Below are 18,793 nucleotides of genomic sequence, written 5' to 3' on the forward strand. Positions count from 1 at the left end.
TTATAACACTACGGGAGCCTACTTTATCCACCTCATTGATGGCACAGAAACAGAACTACATTATTCAGGTCATATGGTGAATTAGATCTGGGTGCTGTTGTCCAGTAACATCTGGAGGGACACAACTCCTGTCATGCCTGACTACTGGTCATACTTGCTGAGGCTAAGAGTGGAAATGGAGCCAACTTCTAGAGGGCCACAGGTTCCCATTTGCTACTTTAGATCACTTATCCACAACAATTCTGTAGGTCAGAATTCTCACTGTATTAGCAAGTTCCAAGGAGACTGAAATATTTGCTTAAAATGGCTGAGGAAAATTCTGGTTGAAGCTTACTCTCTAGCTCCAACACTCACCTTCTTCAGAATTTCTAAAGACACCTGCATGGATCAGACACATTTCAGTATCAAGGGATGAATAATAAGTGCATACTACTGGATAGGCTAGTTTGTGGCTCAACCATAATTTTCTCCTATTAAAAAAAATTTAGTTGTAGGTTTAAGAAAGTTGCCCACGTTACTGGTTTGGAAAACCTATGATTGGTACTAAATGTAGCAGCAATAAGCATTTAGGTTTCCTTATTCTGGCCTATGGTGCAGGGATACAATCAAAACACAGAATGCCATTTCTATGCTTTGTCCCTTTCAATATGCTGTGCTCAGAAGTTATTTACAAGATCTTGAGTTCAACAGGAAACAGCCCATCTGAAGCAAAAGATGCAAAAGATTTATTTCAAGTCACAGGTAAACAATTAACAAGTCCTAGATATGCAGGGAGGATGTTTTCCTTGAAGCCTTAGGTGAGAGGTGCATAGAAGAACGTTTAACACTAAGAACTACTATTACAGTACTTTTATGCCATCAGGGTCAGACCCAACACTTCTTGGGATCCTACTGAAATGAGAGACCAAAGGTTATTTCTAAATGAGACTTAAAAACAAACCAGTGTCTCTGGAACAGCTATGGGTGAGTCCTAGAAGTCTTGGAAGAGGATGGTTGCATCTTCTATCAGGTTTTCCACCTTTTGAATGGGCCTCACATAAATGCCCAAGCCACTCAGCCCCTTGCAAGTGGTGAAGAATAATTTTCACTATTGGCTCAAATGGAAAGGGAATGGCGGTGAGTTGGTGAATATCACAACTGGACCTCTGATGAGTTTAAAAAATGATTCGGAAAAGACTTTAGCAGTGTGGTAGAGGACAACAAATGGTTAGCTCTATGGACAAATAGAGGCTCACCCAATTGGGAAGTGTGCCAGAGATGATACTCACATGTTGTCTACACTCTGCAACAGCCAATGAGCTCACAATAGTAAGGAAAGGCCCTAAAATACACCCCTACTTCACAACACACAAAATGATTCCATAGCACGCCCAGTCACAAAGTTACCAATGACTCTGATTTTTCCCAGGCTATTGAGTCTTAATAAAGATCTTTGGGGGTATTTGTGGAGTGTTACGATATATGTAACTTTGGTGCTGCACTGAGTTTTTTCATGACTATTTTATTTCCTGCTGCAATAGTTTTCATTATCTTGTTTTGTATTTATGTTAAGTCACTCGGAGAACCCAGTGCATAAATAGTGCCAGTTCCAAGGATGTCCACAGATACTGGCACAATACATATGCACAGAGGAAAAGAAGGTACATAGTTCGCTGACAGGGAGCTCTGAACTGAAGACAACAGAGACACACCCATGGAAGAAAACACCCTTTGCCTAGCCATCAAAAAGAGGACACTGGACACACAAGTACAGCCACGGACACAGAAGGCAGCAACTTCCAGTGGTTCACTGCAAGTGGCAAGAAGTTGGGAAACAGGTGGTGGATGTTCAAGACACCCTGGGGAGAAGGGAGAATGCCTCCCAAAGCCAGTCATGTCAAGGGCAAGAGAGGAGCTCCAAAGACTTGCACCCACACTGCAAGCAACACAGAATACTGTCCTAACCACTCAGCCATACCAGGAGACTGCCTCATACACTCTGACAGCAGCAGTCATTCCATTTGTGTGCCTCTTGTAGTCCAGACTAGAGTCAGTAAGCAGTGGATAGAGGACCACTGCCCCTGAAAGCCCATCAAATGCTCATGCCCATGAGTCATGTTCTGAGGTCAGCTGAAGCACAGTCATACTACGAAAGGCAAAGTGATCCCTATCTCCTACTCGGTAGCAACAAAAAAACACCACTCATCACAAAGTCATAGCTTTTATTGAATAGCATCCAGAATAGACGATATCCTGAACGAGAAAAATTCAAGTGTAGGGGTGTCAATCCAGTAGGGCTCCTGGGTCTTGGAAATTGGCTCAACAGACAGTTAGGGTAGGAAGTACACTGTTGCTTATGGCACCAGCTCCAAGCTAGAAGCTTCTTCACTTGTTGCATAACTGTATGTCAGCTTACAGTGATGCAGGAGCCTCTCTGAGGCAAGTAGATTGTAACAACCTTACAGAGGAAATCCAGGAGTCTGGTCATTGCTGTTGCTCATGAGATGGATGTCTCTAATGATCTGCAAACAGCAGGGAGCGGGATGAATCCTGTACGTGGGAGACTGTCCTGTGGAAAGTAAGAGAAGACACAGAAATCAATAAGGAAAAGTCAGAAATTGGAGCACATAGTTCCTGAATGTGTGTGCAGTACTTGTGAATATACACACCCATTTAGAATTGAAGTGAAACTCAGTGTCTATAGTGACAGCTTTATTTATTCCATGCAGCTGAGCTGTGATCCTGCAAGACAAGAGTGCTCATGAGTATATGACCAACAACAGTAATAGCTAAAGTGCAGTGCCTTGCCTTTGTCAATAGATAACTTGTGTGTGGCAATGAGTACCACCCTTGTCTATAGGGGAAATGGCTTCCCATTGTTGTGAGGGACACATTAGAAAAATACAGATTAGATACGACATAGTATTCCCATATTGCAAAGTGTGTGGGCATAGGTGACAGTTTAAGCAATTAAGACAATGTAGCATGATTCCCCCTTTCCTTTGCTTACCTGTGTTGGGTACTCTATCTTGGTATTCCCAGTTGGAGTGGAATGGCAATTGCTGTTGCAGTGTTTGCATGTGAAGTCCCATGGCAAGGTACCTGTGTTAGGGTGTGAAACCTAAGACGCTGGCAAATTAGCAATGTCATGTGAATTTAAGTAGTCAAGCTCGTTAAGTTGTTAAGTTGCTCAGTATATAAAGAGTGTTTGTTTTTCTCTGCCTGCTGTTGTGGGGCGTGCTGGATGTGAAGCAAAATGTGTGAAAGCTCCGGAGGTGTTTCTGTTATCTTTCTGCAATAAACCTGTCTTTGGAAAGACAGGCTTCCCTGTGTCGTCATTTTTTTTGCTGCTGAGACTTTGGAGCTTGTACTGCAACAAGAATCTCTGCACTGGACTTAATTAATACTCTGCAAAGAAAGCTGTTGCTGGTGGCGCAGCGGAAGCGCTTACTGGACCAGTACACAGACTCTCTTAGGTTATGGATCCTTCTACGTTTCTACAGCTGTATTGTGTGCAGAGAAAGTGAAAGCAGCTTTCGGATGAGAGAAGACCGGCTTGGTCGTAAATCCAGCTCTTAAAGAAACTGAGAGGCTGCAGAAAGTTGAGAGAGCTGCATAAGTGAGCTGCAAAAGGCGTCTGAAAAGTGAGTAAAACAAATCCCAAGGGGAAAGAGAAGCAAGGGCACACAGAGGGAGTAGCAGCAGACCCCAAGAATGGCAATGGAAAATTTCCAGGTTCCCTTTACAAAGTTGAACTCTGCTAATTACGTGCAGTGGTCTAAGAGGGCTCAAGTCTGGTTGGAAGCCAAAGAAGTGTGGGCTGACTATGTCCAGAGGCGAAAGCCGTTTGTGGCTGTTGCAGCAGATGCCACAGCAGAGCAACAGGCTGCTGCACATGCTCAGAACAGGAAACATGATAAAATGGACACTAAAGCTAGATGCATGTTGATGGTATCGATAGATGATTCCCAATTACCTCATGTGGAAAATTTAAGGTCTGCATTTGAAATTTGGGAAGCTCTTAGGCGAATTCACCATAGAGCCACGCCCGGAGAGAAGGTGAACATTATACGTGCTTTGTATGAGTTGAAACTGAAGCCAGGGGATAGTGTGGTTGAACACACGTCACAGATGGCTGAGTATTTCAACCGACTGTCATCTCTAGGTGTGACTTTTCCTGAAAATATTAAAGTTTATACTCTGCTTAGCAGCCTGCATGCAGGGTTTGAAAACTTAGTACTAACTTTACAAGTTTTGCCAGAGGACCAGCTGAATATGAATTATGTGACTGGTAGATTGTGTGAGCAAGAATATCAACATCATCAAAAACGTATTGATAATTCATATACCCCAAGGGTTGGATGTTCAGATAATTCCCAGCGTGAGGGAACTAGCAGGCAGAGCTGTAAGGAAGCCTCACAAGTGTCTGCTATGGCCAGCAAGCCATGTTTTCGATGTGGCAGCAGGTTTCATTTGATAGCAAAGTGTCCAGAAAAGCAACAGGAATTTCAACAGTCCAAGGCCAGTTTCCGGAGCTACAGGGGAAGACGACGTGAGAACTACAAGAATCAACGATCCAGAGGGGGAGCAGGTGCTGATAAGGGACTATCTGCAATGGCAGCACAACAGAGTCCTAAAAAGAGCCAACAAGCCTTGAAGTGGATAATTGACAGTGGAGCAAGTCACAGTTTAGTTCCAGCGACATCTAGTGGCAGCTTGATGAACTGCAAGACATTGCCAGTTGCAAAAACCGTGACTATAGCAGACAATAGTAAACGAGAAATGAACCTTAAAGGCACAATTTATGTTAACTGTTTGCAAACTAACCTTCCTGTTTTTGTTCTTCCAGGAATGAAGAATGGTCTTTTGAGTGTGTCATGCCTGGTAAAAAGTGGTTTTAAGGTTGAGTTTGAAAATGATGTGTGCACCATTTCGAAACAGGGGAAGGAGCTAGTTAAAATTCCCTGTGAGGATGGGCTTTTTGTTTTGGATGAAGAGCAGTTAGCAGCAGGTAGATGTTCAACAGGTGAAGCGCAAGCTAAGTGTGTAAATAAGGCTCCTCATACAGGTTGTGTACATCTACTACACAGAAGGTTAGCTCATATATGCTTTAAGTATGTAAGCAAGATGCCAGATTTAGCTGAGGAGTGTAACATTAAACCCTGTCCAAATTTTCTGGATTGTTGTGCTTGTAAACATGCTAAGGTTAAGACATGTAACTATCCTAGATCTGATAGAGTAAGCAAGAAACCCTTTGAACTTGTGCACACAGATGTGTGTGGCCCTATGCCAGTCAAATCGCTTGGAGGTGCGAGATTTATGCAAATTTTGGTGGATGATTTTTCAAGAGCTAGTTGGGTTTTCTTTCTGAAAGAAAAATCACAAGCAGCTTCCATCCTGATGGATTGGATTGAAGAAGTCGAATGTAAATTTGACACCAGGGTACGTAAAATACAATCAGATCGTGGTGGGGAATATGTGAACCACACGCTGGAGACGTGGTTAAAAAGGAAAGGTATAGTTCATAGACTTACCAATCCCTATTCACCACAGGAGAATGCAGTTGCCGAAAGAAAATTTCGAACATTACAGGAAGCCATTGCTGCTTTGCTGTTTGATTCTGGACTTCCACAGCGTTTTTGGGCTGAGGCTGCACTGTATGCGAATTATACTTTTAACAGAGTGTACAATAGCACAGTAGGCAACACTCCTTACTTCATGCTATTTGGAAAAAAACCAAAAATTGATCATCTAAGAGTTTTTGGATGTCGTGCTTATGTGCTGGTACCTAGGGCACAACGTAGGAAAGGTGATCCTAGGTCTAAAGAAATGTTTTTCTGTGGTTATCAAGCAAACACAAAAGGTTGGAGATTTGTGAATGTAGAAGGCAATCAAACGAAAATCACAATCAGCAGAAGTGCAGAATTTTGTGAACAGGATGGTTGGAATAAAATTCATGGAAATCCTGACATACTATTTGATGTGGTGAACAGTAACAATGAAACTCAGGCCCCAGGGCAGGTATTAGTTCCAGAACAGGCTGAGGAATTTAAGTCTGAGGACGAGGGTGAGAAATCGTCTAGTTCACCCAAGTCTGTAAAGTCAGAATCTTCTAGCTCTAAAAGTTCACCTGTACAGCAAGAGAGACGTGTAAAGTCAGAATCAGAAAGTTCTTCAACTACTAGTGACAAACAGGTGACTACTAGTGATAAACAGGTGACGACTAGTAATTCTGAGTCAGAGGGGGAAACTGAAGGAACATCGCAGGAACTGTTAAGGCGTTCCAAGCGTACCAACAAAGGTAAACCTCCTGAAAGGTACCAAGCTATTAGTGTTTGGGCTGGTTTGGCAAATTGCGAACCTGAAAGTTTTGAGGAGGTTGAGCAATTACCCCAGGAGGAGGCCAGTAGGTGGCGTGAGGCCATGCAAAAGGAGTTGAATTCTATGAAAGAACTGGGTGTGTTTTCCATCACCAAACTGCCAGAAGGTACCAAGGCAGTAAGTTGTAGGTGGGTGTACAGGTTAAAGACAACAGCGATGGGGAAACCAGAGTACAAAGCAAGACTTGTAGCTCGAGGTTTTACGCAAAGGAAGGGGTTACATTATTCCGAAGTCTATGCACCCACTTCGAGGAGTGAAACCCTACGGGCACTATTAGCAGTTGCTGCTCAGAAAGGGTTTAAAGTGAATCAATTTGATGTCTCTACAGCTTATCTTCATTCAGACTTGGCTGAAGAGCTCTATATGGAGCTACCGCCAGGATTGAAAGTTAGTAAATCAAATCAGGTATGGAAACTACATAAATCTATTTATGGACTCAAGCAATCTGCTCATAATTGGAATGAGTGTTTGAATGACGTTTTGGTAGGCATTGGTTTTAGCAGGAGCAAGGCTGACAATTGCTTATATTTCAGAGGTTCAGGAGATGCTCAAGAATCTTTGCTTGTTTATGTAGATGACCTGATTTATACTTCAAAGACACAAGAACAAGTAAAAAAACTAGCCAAAGAGTTAAATAAACACTTCAAAGTTAAGAATCTTGGTGATGTGAAGGTCTATCTTGGTGTTCAGATAGATAGGACCAAAAACGGCAGTTTTCTACTGAATCAAAAAGGCAAGATATTGCAAATGTTGAAAAAGTTTGGCATGACGGAGTGTGCAGGTGTTAGAACACCAATGGAAATGGGTTTTGTAAAAGACAATGAGTTCAAGGATAGTGCTGAATTCAAGCATGCTGAAATCTTTCAGTCAGCACTGGGAAGCTTACTTCATCTTTCACAATGGAGTAGACCAGACATTGCTTACGCTGTTAACTTACTCAGCAGAGAAGCTCCAAAACCTAGTGTAAATGCATGGAAAGGAATTCAAAGAGTGTTAAGATATTTACAATACACCAAAGATTTTTGCCTTGAATTATCTTCGGAAGGACAAGCACAGATTACGTGTTGGGCAGATAGTGATTGGGCAAATTTAAAGGATAGAAAATCAGTGTCTGGCTGTGTAATAAAATTTGGTAACTCTCTGATTGGGTGGAGATCCAAGAAACAGAACCTGATTGCTTTGTCGTCAACAGAAGCTGAGTTCTGTGCCTTATCTGAGTTATGTAGAGATCTAGAATTTTACAAATGCTTGGCACAAGAGATGTATGAAAAGGCCATCACTCCAATCACTGTATGGGGTGATAATCAACCGTGTCTTAAGTTAGCACAAAATGGGCAGTTTAAAGGTCGTACAAAACATTTGGATATCCGCTTTCAAAATGTTTGTCAAACGGTAAAAGCAGGAATTGTTAAATTAAATTACTGTCCCAGTCATGAAAATCAAGCTGATGGTTTTACAAAACCGCTTGGGTTTCAGCGGCATGAAAACTTTTGTGAAGAAATGGGTCTGAAGTAATTTTTGTTTTTGTATTGCCAGCGAGAGGGGGTGTTAGGGTGTGAAACCTAAGACGCTGGCAAATTAGCAATGTCATGTGAATTTAAGTAGTCAAGCTCGTTAAGTTGTTAAGTTGCTCAGTATATAAAGAGTGTTTGTTTTTCTCTGCCTGCTGTTGTGGGGCGTGCTGGATGTGAAGCAAAATGTGTGAAAGCTCCGGAGGTGTTTCTGTTATCTTTCTGCAATAAACCTGTCTTTGGAAAGACAGGCTTCCCTGTGTCGTCATTTTTTTTGCTGCTGAGACTTTGGAGCTTGTACTGCAACAAGAATCTCTGCACTGGACTTAATTAATACTCTGCAAAGAAAGCTGTTGCTGGTGGCGCAGCGGAAGCGCTTACTGGACCAGTACACAGACTCTCTTAACCTGTAGGGGTTCTAGACAGAAATATTACTGCAACGTGCTCAAACTCCACTGAGTGCTCTGCAGGCAGGCTGCTTTTTGTGAAGTGCTGCCATTTTATTTAAAGTGCCCCCTCCATAGTGTGTACAACATGGGGCTGGAGAGATATAGGTCCCATGCTCTAATATCCAAGTTGTGGGCTCCCCATACTGGTGTGCTGCAGTTGGGCACCAAGTTACACCATATTTTATGCTCAGTTGCAGCAACGTGAGTGGACTGAACATTGATGGCTATCTTTGTCCCCCACTAGTAGAGAAGGAGATCAATTGCTCCAGTTATGGTGGTGGTGTAAAGCCAAATGGTCAACCAGCCACCTGTCTCCTTGATCCTTGCCCATCCTGGCTTATAAAAGCTAGCTGGGAAGGGCTGGGCAATGGGCTTCTCTCTGTGAGGGAACCTTCCCAGACCTGCTGAAAGAGGCGGTCATTAAACCACTTCTTAAAAAAACATCTTTAGACCTGGCCAATATGGCCAACTATCGCCCAGTCTCAAATCTTCCATTCTTGGGCAAGGTGATTGAGCGAGTGGTTGCTGAACAACTCCAGGCATGCCTGGAAGAAACGGAGCATTTGGATCCCTTCCAGTCGGGATTCAGGCCTCATCACGGGACTGAAACTGCCTTGGCCACACTGGTCGATGATCTCCGGCAGGCTAGGGACAAAGGTGAGAGCTGTTTCCTAGTTCTGCTGGATCTCCCAGCGGCTTTTGATACCATCGACCATAACATCCTTCTGGACCGTCTTGAGGGGCTGGGAGCTGGGGGCACTGTTATACAGATGTTCCGCTCCTTCCTCCTGGGCCATGTTCAGAAAGCGGTGTTGGGGGGTGAGTGTTCAGACCCCTGGGCTCTCACTTGTGGGGTGCCTCAGGGTTCTGTCCTCTCCCCCATGCTTTTCAACACCTACATGCAGCCGCAGGGAGAGATCATCTCTTTCAAATCAGAACCAGTGAAGGTGGTGAAGGTCCTGTGTGAGTGTCTGGAGGCAGCTGGAGGATGGATGGCAGCTAACAGACAGGTTGAATCCTGACAAGACAGAAGTACCGTGTTTTGGGGAAAGGAGGTGGGCAGGTGTGGAGAACTCCCTGGTCCTGAATGGGGTAACTGTGGCCCTGAAGGTACACAGGTACACAGCCTGGGAGTCATTTCGGTCTCACAGCTGTCCATGGAGGCACAGGTCAATTCTGTGTCCAAGGCAGCTGCTTACCAGCTCCATCTGGTACGCAGACTGAGACCCTATCTGCCCAAAGACTGTGTCGCTGAGACCACATAACACCGGTCTTGAAAGATCTACACTGGCTCCCGGTACGCTTCTGAGCACAATTCAAAGTGTTGGTGCTGACCTTTAAAGCCCTAAACAGCCTCAGTCCAGTATACCTGAAGGAGCGTCTCCACCCCCATCATTCTGCCCGGACACTGAGGTCCAGCGCCAAGGGCCTTCTGGCGGTTCCCTCACTGTGAGAAGCCAAGTTACAGGGAACCAGGCAGAGGGCCTTCTCGGTAGTGGCACCCGCCCTGTGGAATGCCATCCCACCAGATGTCAAACAGAAGAACAGCCAGACTTTTAGAAGACATCTGAAGGCAGCCCTGTTTAGGGAAGTTTTTCATGTTTAACAGACCATTGTAGTTTAACATTTTGTTGGAAGCCGCCCAGAGTGGCTGGGGAAACCCAGCCAGATGGGTGGAGTATAAATAATAAATTATTATTACAAGGGCACAGTCGTGGTCTGAGTACAGGATACAGCATAAATACAGACTACTCCCCCAGCATTGCCTCTGCTCACTACTCCACTTTGTTTTGCCCATCCCACTACCATATATTTACTGGCAGAACATTCTGTTGATATTATCTGTCACAGCAGTGGTATATTTCATGTCCTGCTACTGTAGCAGGGCTTTTGCCAAAATGTGTCATCTCACAGCCAGCATAACTGAAGTATGGAATTGTTCCTCAAATCAACCAAAATATATTTAACCAGTTGGTACACAGTTGGTTGTTTTTTTTTAATTTGTCTAAAATGTTCCCAAGCCTTTAGGCAACACTACAATGGAATAAACAGCGCTGCTAGTGCTATGTAACCTTTTTTAAAAAAAAGGCTAACGAGAATGAAGAGATTTGAAAATGTCTGAAGGAGAGCTTCTGTATCTTTATTGTGCCATAAAACCTAGCAATCGTAATGGTAAACAAGTAAAAGCTATTCAGGTAATGCTACAAATTGGGAAAAGCTGGTTATTAACCCTTGCTCTCTTACCTCTTGGTTTATAGTCACACTGGAGGAATTCTTTTATGCTGCTAGTTTCAGGGATAGCTTTCAGCCACTCCCCACCTTCTCTTGACTCACACTGGTGTTTGCAGGAATTAAAAAGTGTAGGGGGAGAGTATTGTTCTGGGGCCATTAGCAGGAGAAGATAAGTTACTCTCCTAGTGAAAGAGTAGCTGGTTAAATTTCAACTTCCGTTTATTGCAACATCTGAACTATCCTTTAGTTTGCAAAGATGGATCCCTTGTGATGTCAGACAATCCCAAGTAACTAGGTGCTTTTTAAATATAATTTTTTTTTAAAAAAATAGAAAATCTTACCCTTGAAAATGAAAAAGTGAATTCAGGCCAGAATGTTCCAGATATGTTGTGAAGAGGGCTCATTCAAAGCAGAGGTTAAGCACAACTTTGATAACAGCTGAAGTAATCCTTTTTCAGTCAAGTGATCCAACTTCAAGAAAAAATTAGAGAATCATTTGGTTATGGTATTATGTAACAAATAATTAGCTGCAACAGCCCAATTATAATTTACTGCTTTATGGATTTTTGTAAGACTTGCATATAATTGCTCAGAGGCTGCCGCACCATTGCGCCTCCATTGTTCTGCATCTTCTTCCCCACAAAAGCTATCAAGTGAAATGTATCCCCATCAACAAGGGTGATTCCATGTATCTTTCTGAGCCAAGGAACTGTAGCGGCATCAAAGATGTGCACAGCTGCTATAGTACTGCATTAGGTTTACACAACACAAGACTATGGCAGTTGTACAAGTTGCTCACTACTTTCTTCAAGTCTTAAAAGGCTACTGGCTGCACATGCACCCTAGGTAGCTCTGTACTGTGTTTCACTATGGTAGCTGTGTGCACACTTGTACCACCCAGGTGAATGCCAGGAAACAAAGGCTATTGGCCCCAGGAGAAATCTACAAACTTCCATTAGTATTCTGCCTCTAAAAACTAAAAGCTTCAACAGACAATTAAATTTTACTAGTAGTTTTCTATTCACCCATTCAAAAAGCATAGGAAATTGTGCTGGTCCCTTAGAAAAATCATCAAAAGCCACAGTAGGGTAATACCTTTATTAGGACCAATTAAACTATCACCATTTTCAAGTTCTCCAAAACTCTCTTACAGGCTGGATGTCAAGCAAAATACAGGAGTGGGGGGGGGGGCAGAGAAGACAGAAAAATGGACATGCTGCTGATGCAGACTTTGGGTCTTCCATAATGTCCAGCTCCCCCACTCCACTCCCTCTCAACTCCTCTTGCTATTTTGCTTATTATCCAGCCAACAATACTCAAAAGGCTGCTCACTACTATATGATACCACCCTGATATTTTTTGAGATTGTGTTATTCAAATACTTTTATAAATAAAATAGGTAGTCAGTCCTAAACTGTGGACTCTTGGATTTTCTCTTTCCATAGGAGAGTGGAAATGACAGACCAAATGAAAATTGTACCAAGACTATACTACGGTCTAGAAAAATTATAAAGACAGGCAGACAGAGACACAGAAAAGAAACACGGATGACTTCACATGAGGAAACCACCGAATGAGGAAACTGCAGAATCGTTTGCTGCCAAGCCCCACACCACAATTTCCAGAAATCCTAAAATGGTATTGAATTTATAACAGCTAGCACTCAAGAAAATCCCTCTGTGCCACACTGAAGTACTTGGTACCAGATAGGTAAGAGGTGACCATGGCTTCCTGCACATGGATCCTCACAAAAGGCATGAAGAGCTGACCCCAAAATATTGTACACCATGTTATAAGAGCTGAATGGGCAAAGCTGACTGTACAGTGGTACCTCGGGTTAAGAACTTAATTCGTTCTGGAGGTCCATTCATAACCTGAAACTGTTCTTAACCTGAGGCACCACTTTAGCTAATGGGGCCTCCTGCCGCTGCCGCACAATTTCTGTTCTCATCCTGAAGCAAAGTTCTTAACCCGAGGTACTATTTCTGGGTTAGCGGAGTCTGTAACCTGAAGCATCTGTAACCTGAAGTGTCTGTAACCCGAGGTACCACTGTATTTGCCTTGCTGAGCTATCCTCTATATTTTGAAGCTTATTTTACCGAGTTATGTTAATGTTAAAAGTCAGACCTATAAATGTCATGACTCCTGTGAATAGAAATGACTGATCATGTCTACTACTAGCAAAGCTGGTGAGAGACATAAATGATTAAGATCAGATCAAAGCCTAGCTCTTTATAGGAAATTCAGGAAGTCTCAAGACACATGGCACAGATATAAAGCACTTTAGTGTTAGCTGCAATTAGAGTATTCTTTTAAAGCAAGCATTAATGCAGTTATGTGTTCATAAATTCTGAAATAAGGTACTAGAGTAGTGAGAGATTCTCCTCCCTTTGCATTTCATTTCCTATAAGAATAAGACACAAGGGAGGCAGCCTCCACATAGTGTGCACAAAAAAGAAACCAGACAGAACTTCCTGGAAGCTGCTGCCTGAACCTCCCACAGTAGCAAGACAGGAGCTTGCAATAACATTTGTGTTCGCTGGATGGTGAAGTTCTCCCTTCAGTCTCCTTCTTTCTCCCTTCAGCGGCTATTTATAACAAAAAAGACAACCTCATCCCAATTCTGCTCCAAGCTGCCAAGCAGCTTCTCCAGAGAGCAACACTATACCTCAGCTATGCAGCCAAATAACAGCCCCCGCCCCAAATTCATTGCACTCTTTCACGCCTCCCCAGTTCCTGAGTGGGAGTACTGTAATACTCACAACTGTGTTAACAGGAAGTTTCTCTCTAAACGTTTCACCCAGCACTATAAGGGCTCAGTGTTATCCTAGCACCTAGTTATACCCAGCTTAACAACTCAGCAATGTTAAAAAATCATTTTAAATTACTAAAAAAACTGTTTTTGGCAAAGAGGAATCCCTACACAGATAGTCAACTCCCCAACCCTGCCTTGAGCTATATGGTCCATATGACCTATTATTACCATAAAATGGTACTTCTGTTGTCACCTTCCAAAAGAATACTTCTTATTCCAAGCAGTCCTTGGAGACTCTCAAATCCTCTATCAATCTTACACTTTGGACATGTCTAATCCTGAGCTAGCCTGCTCTTTCTTGCTTCCAATCACACATTTCTCCCCCTTCACACTGGATGCCTCCTCATACTAAGTGACATACAGTCAGCCCCCTCATATCCAAGCCTCTCCCTTAACTTAAGAGCAGTCCAAATGATAGCTCCCTTCCCAGGCTGCCTCACATGGAGCCAATATTCAGCCTCAGGCTGAATGAGTTCTATATCTCTAGCCCTCCAAAGGTGGGGGAGGGGGAAGGAGAGTACTCTGTTTTGAACAAGCTCCACCCAAACTTAATCCTTCTGACTATATCCAGCTCCTACCACAACAATTGCAATTTCACATAGTGTTTTCTTCTGCGCAGCACAATCCTTACACGTCCTCCTCAAACATAGGCATTAACTGGACCCAATAACCAATTCTTCCTTCTAGTCTACACTCAGCTTCTGTATGTCCCTCCCTTCAGCTCTAAGATTCTGCTCCAGTAAATGCCCCTTTTCCTGATTCTTGCGAGAACTGAAAAAATATTAAAGGTAAAAGGTAAAGGTACCCCTGCCCGTACGGGCCAGTCGTGTCCGACTCTAGGGTTGTGCGCTCATCTCACTTAAGAGGCCGGGGGCCAGCGCTGTCCGGAGACACTTCTGGGTCACGTGGCCAGCGTGATGAAGCTGCTCTGGCGAGGCAGCACCCGCGCAGCACACGGAAACGCCGTTTACCTTCCCGCTATAAAGCGGTACCTATTTATGTACTTGCACTTAGGGGTGGTTTTGAACTGCTAGGTGGGCAGGAGCTGGGACCGAAAGATGGGAGCTCACCCCACCGCGGGGATTCGAACCGCCGACCATGCAATCGGCAAGCCCTAGGCGCTGAGGTTTTACCCACAGTGCCACCCGCGTCCCACGATAAAATATTAGGGATTCCTAAATGCCCCAACTCTGTTTCAAGTTGTGCATTTCATCATTCCCAACCAGTCCCTTACCAGTATTTAGCTTCCAATTACCGGTAGCTCCCACACTCTGTGTAGCTTCTAACTGATCACCTTTGTATGAAGCTTACTTGATAATTCAGACTCATTTTCCTCCACACTATCAACCATATCCTGTTCTTACTAGTGCCTAAAAATCTTTCACTCATACTACCTGTACCCACATCCACTTTCCTTCCAGAGCATAAACCAAATTGGTTTCTTTTGTCCTACCAACCACACTAGCTAGCCTGTAACTTCTTGCCACCTGTTTAAAACTGAGGCCAATCATTCCCCACTAGTTCAGACAAAAAAATAATAATCAACCAACCAATACTGCTTTTGGCCACAGTGACCAACCCCACATCCCTATGCCTATTAGATTTGCTCAATGACTACACTCAACCAGCCTGATCCAAGGCAGGCAGCTGCCAGACCTAATTTCTTAAAACTAGGTGCCAGTTGCTCCCCCAATTCTCTTCTTCAACATACTCCTTCATTCACAGACAGCTCCCCTGCCACCATCCAGTTTCTACTTCTCAGAGTGAACTCCTCTCAAGTCCTACATGAAATTATTCCAATGATTCCTCTTCCATGCATCTTCTTTCTCCTTATCCCCAGCTCATTCCCAAGATCAGGTCAGTTACCATAAACATCAACCACTCCATATGCCCCTCACAACCCCCTCCAAACGTTGTCTCCCAAATTCTTAAGAACATTCATTCATCACCATTTATATTTTGCCATTCTGCCAAAGAGCTCAGTGTGGTATACCTAGTTCCCATTTTATCCTCACTACAAACTTGAGAGGTGTCTTTTTTTTTAGTTTGAGAGTGACTGACCCCAGATCATCCTGTGATGTTCACTGCTGGATAGAGATTTGAATCAGGCTTCTACTCTGGCCCTTTAGCCACTATACCACACTGGCACTCTTACATAACCCATCTAGACTCTCACTTCCTTCTAGAACAATAGACCCTGCTCAGATTCTCCTAAATTCCTCCCTTCCCCATACACAATTATCTTATTTTCCATGACCACCACCCCAAACCTATGACCTCTGTTCAACAGTGCAATATTGTGCTGTCACTCTCAGCACCACTCATAAATTCTAATCAATTTACCTCTAACACTTTGCTCAAAACCGAATCAATTCAATCCCCAGCCAAACACTTATTATCCCCTCCTCAGAACATCTCTCTAAACATATGTACCAGCATTAACCACCACATAGTATTGTATGAACTGGCAGTACAGAAATACTTTTATAAGTAAATAAAATGATAGCCCATCTTTTTCTCACAAATTTTCATCTCAGCCTTATTCAGCTAGCTCAAATACAGAATCTCCCCATACCCAGGTATTACCCTGACTCTAACTGAACAAGTTTTTCAACTCTTGCTGTTTTCTCTTTTCCACAAGAATCCCCTACCCAATGCCCTACCTCCCCCCACCCCCTAACTTCTTACTGATCTATAATGTTCACCTCCCCCCTCCCAATACAGTCTCATGTCTAAGGAGCACCAGCCACTTAACCCACCACAAACAGGGAATCTGCTAAAAGCAACCTCTCCCCCTCCCAATTATCCAGGTATTGAGTCAGCTCCCAACACCTCTCCTCCTCCCACTTGCTCCTGATATTCCCCAATAGTAGTGTTCACCCACCAGACAGGTCTCACAAGCAACATCTCCTCCCTTCTCCCCATTGCTCTCCCGCCATCCCATTCTCTATACACAGTACTGTATATATATATATATATATATATATATATATATATTCTGCACCACTAATAGCCCAAACCAAGCAAGATGAGCACCGCAACCCCAGAGTCGGCCACGACTGGACTGGTCAGGGGTCCTTTTCCTTTTTATGCCCTGGTGCAGCTACAGTGGGCTGTATTTAGAAAGACTCCTCGACAAGCCAGGAGGCATAAGCCTGCAGCTCCTCATCTTCTCTGCCAGCCCCACAACTCCTCAGTTCACATCTCACCACGACCCTAATTTCCCCACACATCTAGGTACACACACCCTGAGCCCCAGCCAGCACCCCATCCTCCCCTTGGGCACCCTAACGACCAAATTCCTTCTACTCCACTTGCATCGCCCATCTCTACCCTTCGTGTCTTAACAGCCCCCCCCCAAAAAAAACTCAACATTAACCTCCCTATCGATTTATAACCCAAATTCCCAGTCATCACTCACCCACCCAAAACTCTTGTTTCTTCCGCCACTTCCTACCAGATCCCCCCATCCCCAATATGTGTCCTGCTTCCCTCCACACCCCAGCCCCACAATTGGGGGGGGGGTGTATTTGTGTGTGTGTGCAGCTGCCACCTTCCCCCACCCAACCCGCAACCCTTTCATTCCCCAACGTAGATCCTACGCACTCACCCCAAATCCCCCACTCTTCCCCACCATCAGCCCCAATCCAGCCCTCTATGTTAGCCCAGTCAGGAGGCTTCGCCCCCACCTCAGCAAAAGAAAAACCCACCCCAGAATTGCCCCCTCTTTCCGAAGTCCATTTCCCCTGGCTCCTTTTTAACCCCCCCCCCCCAATATATACATATATACCCCCCAAATATATATATATATATATCTGCCCCCCCCCCGGGTTCCCCCGCCGCCCCCTCCTCAGGCCTTCACCCTCCCTCTCTCCTCCCCCCCCCCACGCCGTGCCCTCCTGCTGCCACCGCTTCCCCCTCAGCCGCAGCAGCCTCGCTCACCTGCTGGGGCTCCTGAAGGAGGGCGGAGGCCAGGACCGGGACCCTCCACCCCCGGCCGCTCTCCCTCAGCTGGGGGCACCGCGCAGCCGGCTCCCGAGCCAGCCAGCCAGCCAGCCAGGCTTCCCTCAGAGGGGCTGGCGACGGGCAACTGCTTGCGCGCTGGGAGGGGAAAAGGCGGAGGAGGAGGAGGCGCCACCCACCTGCCCTCCTCCACGGCCGCCGCCGCCGCCGGATCTCGGCGACGACAACAAGAGCAGTGGCTCCTCCTCCTCCTCCTTGGCCGTTGCTACAGAACGCGGACGCGCCTGCGCGAGCGCCTTCAACCGCCACCGCTGCACCTCTCCTCTCGCCCATTGGCCGGCCACGCCCCACCCTGCCCGGCAACCGATTTCTGACTCGCTGCCGGGCTCGCGGGGGTCCGCTTCGTCCGGCTGGCCAATGACGAAGCGAGCCCCAGCCAAAGAGGGCGGAGCTCCCGTCGGGGCTGCTGTCCAATGAGGTGCTCGTTCGCTGCTTCCTTCCTTCCTTCTTTCTTTCTCCGTTCTTTTCCCCGCCCCCTTTTTGGAACTCTGCAAAGAGGCTTTTCTCGCGCAACGTCTGTCCGCGGGGGCAGCTGCTGCTGGATGCGCTTGGCGCGCGTGGCAGGGCTGCTGTTCTAGTAGGAAGCGAACCCTCCTTCTTTTGAGACTTGCTTGTAAATGACTTGGCGCGACTTGCGCGTGTTTCCTGGGAAGTTAAGTCCTTGAGAGGTGAATCTGATCCGCGGCTGAGTAACCCTGCAAAGGGCGCCGGGGCGGATTTGTTCCGAGGCTTATTAAATGATGTTTGCTGCCGAGTAACTGTTGCCCGCAAGGTAGCAGGCGGGGAATGCACGCGCGCCAGTTTCCTTGGAAGACCCCGGTTTAATTCAGTGGGTTTTATTTCCAAGGACTTCCTTTTTTTGCAGCTAAAAATATAGATATGAGGTGATAATCAATGTAGTCCACAAACCTTCTGTGAAACAAGATTGCAAGTTTACTAGAAAGGATGAAAAGGCAGTTCATGGGGGGGGGGGAGGTTTTACGTAAGAATGGTAACAAACCCACAGAACATTCCCAATGGAGCAGAAGAACAAATTAGAGTTAAACTCTAAATCTAATGACTTGCTTCCCATTAGCCTTGTCTGCCACCTTTCAGGGTGTCTTTGATTCCTGAGATCACATCCTATCTGAAAGCCAAAGCTTTTGAATCCACAAAACTGCCAGCTGTTTTGGGACTACAATTCCCATCACTGGTCCTGTTAGCTAGGGGTGATGGGAGTTGTAATCCCAAAACAGCTGGAGGGCCAAGTTTGGCCATCACTGTAAGGTGTAAGGCTTTTCCTTGGGACCTGTGCATAGTTGGATAGGTAGGCAAAGGAAGAGGGAAAGGAATTTGTGTAGGTTAGTGTACAATATGCGGTTTAGGCTGCAATTCTAAACACACTTAACTTGGGAGTGATTTAA

General features: G+C 45.1%; 1 protein-coding gene across 7 annotated transcripts in view; it reads right to left on the reverse strand.

Annotated features, from left to right (window-relative positions):
• Window positions 1–17,740, reverse strand: part of LOC310677170 (SERTA domain-containing protein 2-like) — a 26,472-nt gene extending 8,732 nt beyond the window's left edge. Inside the window, exons 1-6 of one of the 7 annotated variants that reach the window (XR_014510960.1) lie at window positions 17,310–17,709; window positions 10,894–11,023; window positions 8,279–9,338; window positions 2,990–3,081; window positions 2,649–2,721; window positions 2,188–2,548 (exon numbers count right to left, since the gene is read on the reverse strand). The gene's annotated coding sequence lies outside the window, so the exon portion shown is untranslated. The other 6 variants (XR_014510959.1, XR_014510962.1, XR_014510963.1 and 3 more) reach the window with 6 other exon arrangements.
• Between the last annotated feature and the right edge of the window lie 1,053 nt (window positions 17,741–18,793).

This window comes from Podarcis tiliguerta (assembly GCF_965153285.1).
Source record: "Podarcis tiliguerta genome assembly, chromosome: 1".
NCBI lineage: Eukaryota > Metazoa > Chordata > Lepidosauria > Squamata > Lacertidae > Podarcis > Podarcis tiliguerta.